Raw genomic sequence first — 4063 nt, 5'->3', positions numbered from 1 at the left:
TTTTCTTTCTTGTCTTCCTTTTTTTTTCTACTTTTTTTGTTGCAAGAAAGAATTTCTCTCTTGCTTAGAAAACAAATGTTATTTCAATTCGATTGTTTTATGCGATTACCATGAGAGAAGTTCGTGCCGTTTTCTTATCAAAATTTCAATTAAATTTTTCCCACCTATTACTAGATACATAAAGCAATTGTTTTAATGGCGGGACAACTTTTTTGAAGCTCTTCCTTCATTTTGACACCACGTCACTGAGTTGTTCAACCAGACGGCAGATTGTAATCTGTATTATGATTACTATTATAATTTATTTCGACTAAAAGTAGCGCAAAGCACTAGCAATTAAGATTAAAGACTCATGCAAAGGTAATCAAAACTTCTCTTTGCTAATAAAAATCAATTAGTTTTTGAAGAGCTAACGTTATAGGACAATACAGGCACAGCTCTCTTTGTATTCCACGCCTCCCCTATTTCTTAGGATGTGTCCATTATCCATCCATTTATCCATTTTCCGTATATTTTCAGTCTCTCTTACCTGTGCGCACTCGTCATGCATTGTTCACTTTTTCTCGCTCCTGTGCAAGATGCTCGCTTTTATTTAAAAGTTTTGTGAAAAAAATTTTTTCTAAATTATTTCCACTTTAAACTAATATTTGCAATTAAAATGTGCATTCTTTACATTTTCTAATTAGCAAAGCGCTTTATATGCGTGTATATGTGTATGTATTAGATATTTCTGAATATCTCGTTCTTACGCCAATGCTAATACATGTAAGCATTTATTAATACAAAGGTTAAAAAATTCAGGTTAGCGTAATTGAATATATTTGCATTCCGCCTCACAAACTTCTTATAGCCCATGCAAGGGTAGATGTAAAATTATTTCTTGAATTTGCGATCTCCTATCTAAAATTGATGCTCAGATAGCATAGGAATGAAATTGAGTATAGAAATGACTACAAAGAATTCATCAGATGAGTAGATTTCGTTTTAAATAGAATTGATTGAGGAAACACCACACGGCACTTTCCTTCTTATGCATTACTAGTCCATTACTTGGCATATATTATCGCTTATTGAGTTTCTAATTTGCTTATGATGCGTCATTAGAAAATATTTCACATCAGCATTGACATGTTAGAGATGTATTCTACATTGCCATAGATGTGTTCGACAATCGGATCGCATTGCCATAAATATTTTCGATAATCGGAAGAAAGATTCCATACTGGCATAAATATATCTCTAGTAATCGCATTTATCGATAAATTATCCATGTAACGATAATTATCCAGATAGCGGTCGATTTGTATCGAGTTCACATACAACATAGCCATGCTACGCAACTAATGGCTATTACGCTAATGTAAAGAGTAATAGTGCTGTGGTTAGAAAATCTTTAGAATTGATCAGATCGATGAATGACTATATGTCTACCGACATATTAGTCTTCTCTCATTTTTTTTGTGTTCATTTGAAATTTTTTCACCATACCCGACACCTTCACGCCTGCGCAATGCCTCTCTTCATGATATTAAGATGCTAAGAAGGCCTTGGAAAAGTCTCCTCAAGTGCAATGTTATACAAGCGATTGACCAATACCACCAGGTGCACCAGGTGCGGGTATTCAATTCAATTTAAGAGAGCCTACGATTATTACTTTTAATGCACTTCTATTCGCTTTTAGTACGACAATAGGAAGAGTCCTTAACGGGCTTAACGGTTTCCTCAAATGCAATAACGTAGCAGCGAATGCCTTGAGATGACTAATAATGCCTGCATCCTTTGAGTTCAATTTTTTTATTTAAGAGGATCTTCGATCATTGCTTTTAATGCATTTCCATTCAATTTCCATTCAAGGCAAACAATAGAAAGAGTTCTTAAGGGTTGGTTAGAAGATACCTTAAGTTGAAAGCCCTATCGACATCAAATATTGTATACAGACCAAGATGAAATACCATTTTTAATGATCTCGTCCGATAGTTTTTCTAAATCATCATAATTTCGACAATCGTCTTCGGTATCCAAGTTGAAATTCTTTACAAAATTGTCGCAAATACTTTTTAAAAATTATAAATAAACTATTCTTGTGCATTTGTATGACGGCATATATCTGCTTATAGGGAAAAAAGAAAAAAATCATTGCTATCGTTGCCTATGCAGACGGCAAACCACAATGTTGCTGATGGCCATGCTTTTGAGTGTTGGTGGTGATGGTAACGTTTGTCGTCGATTGAGTTTAATTAAATTTGTAAGTGAAACTGTAGAGTGCGGGTTGTCTTGTTTTTATTGTTGCTTTTATTTTTATTTTTTTTTTCGTCTTTTTCCTTTTCTTTCTTTCAATTTGATTGTAATTTAAAAATTTATTTTATATGTCTGCCACATGCTCAGTAAAGGCGTGCATAAGTATAAAGATATTACAGATATCTATACAAATATTGCACTCTATGTAAATAAGCTACAAAAACAGACAATGAAGTCAATTAATAGCTGTTACACTTACTGTGGAGTTTCTGAAAACTCAAACAAATTTAGATAGGGAATCTGGTAACCAGATGATGATGATGATGATGATGATAATGATAATGATGATGACAATGATGCGTGTGCATGACAGCAATGTTGACGCTAAAACCGATCATTATGTTGATGAGAGACATATACGCCCGCACTTTATTGTATTGCTCTTTGCCTGTTTCAACATCATCATCTTTCGTGTAAGTATATTGGTCCGTCTGTTTCTGTTTTTGGACCTTTTTTTATTTTCATTTTTATTTTTCTTTTTTTATTTTAAGAGAAATTATTTCGTGTTTCTCTGCAAGTCAAATTTCATGTCCGTCTGTCCGTGCTGTCCGTGCTGTTACTCTGCATATGCCGTCGCTTTACTTGTTTATGGTAAACCGGGCATCATTTTGATGCGCTGTTTGACAATTTACATAATTTACATTAAAATGTTGCTTCACTTACTTCACTTACTTGTTATTGTTGATAGTATTGCTTGTGATGTTAGTGTTTGTGTTTGCGCTATGTATTTTGTTTTGGTGGGGTTTTCATTGAATCTGTTGTACAATTCAATTTCAGTTTCACTTGAGTTCCTTTCAGAAAACAACATCAAAATAACGAAATTAAAAACATTATACAAACAACGGCGACGACGACGACGACGACGACTATCGCGTGGGGTGGTGGTGTAGTTACCAGCAGCAGCATTGTCTCTAAAGTATCCCAATTTTTTTCGTTGGTGTAAAGTGTTTTATTGTCTATGTACTGCCGTAATATGTTGATATGATTCCATCCAGTTTACCAGTCTCCTCACCATCTATCTGTCTGTCCGATTGTCTGCTTGCCTGCCTTTCTGATTGTTACTTACTTACAGTTTCTAGTTTAGTCATTTCATTCATTATATTGTCATTGTTGTTGTCATTGTCGTTCTTATTGCTGCTATTGTTGTTGATGTAATTACAATTATGCAAAATGCATTTTGCTTGTGAAGGCATGTGCGCCTAATTTAATGACTGCTTTTGCTGTTGTTTTATCACTCATTTCGAATTTAATTCAGTTCGCGTAAGATTATCACATTACAACAGCGAGTAATAAGAGATTTTTATCTGTTTAGGTATATTTCCCCAAATCCTAAGAAAAAAACAATTCAATAATAATCTGCTAACGATTTCAATTAATAGAGGAATCATTTAGCAGTGTATTAAGAACAAGCAGTAACAGATTCTTCATACTCAAAGCGTATTACAAGACTACTTGTGATATTGTAAATAAAAACATTATGTGAACTATGTAGAGGCTTATGGGATCAATAAATTGATACATAAGTCATCTTTGATATTCAATGACCAGTCAACCTAAATAATACTTTCTTCATAACACTTACGATGCTTATAACAAATCCCTGAGAAAGTTCTTTACCGAAGTCTTTTACAGTTACCGCAATGTTTCGCATGCAAACGTAAGGATGACGTACTTTTAATGAGAGCAATGATTTCGACTTACCTTGAAATACACCTAACCTAACTACATTTTACATTTTCTGGATAATTCTTAAAACATCCCTTGA

Source organism: Glossina fuscipes, unplaced genomic scaffold (assembly GCF_014805625.2).
Source record: "Glossina fuscipes isolate IAEA_lab_2018 unplaced genomic scaffold, Yale_Gfus_2 3, whole genome shotgun sequence".
In the NCBI taxonomy this organism is placed as follows: domain Eukaryota; kingdom Metazoa; phylum Arthropoda; class Insecta; order Diptera; family Glossinidae; genus Glossina; species Glossina fuscipes.
Note: the sequence above shows the minus strand (reverse complement) of the source record.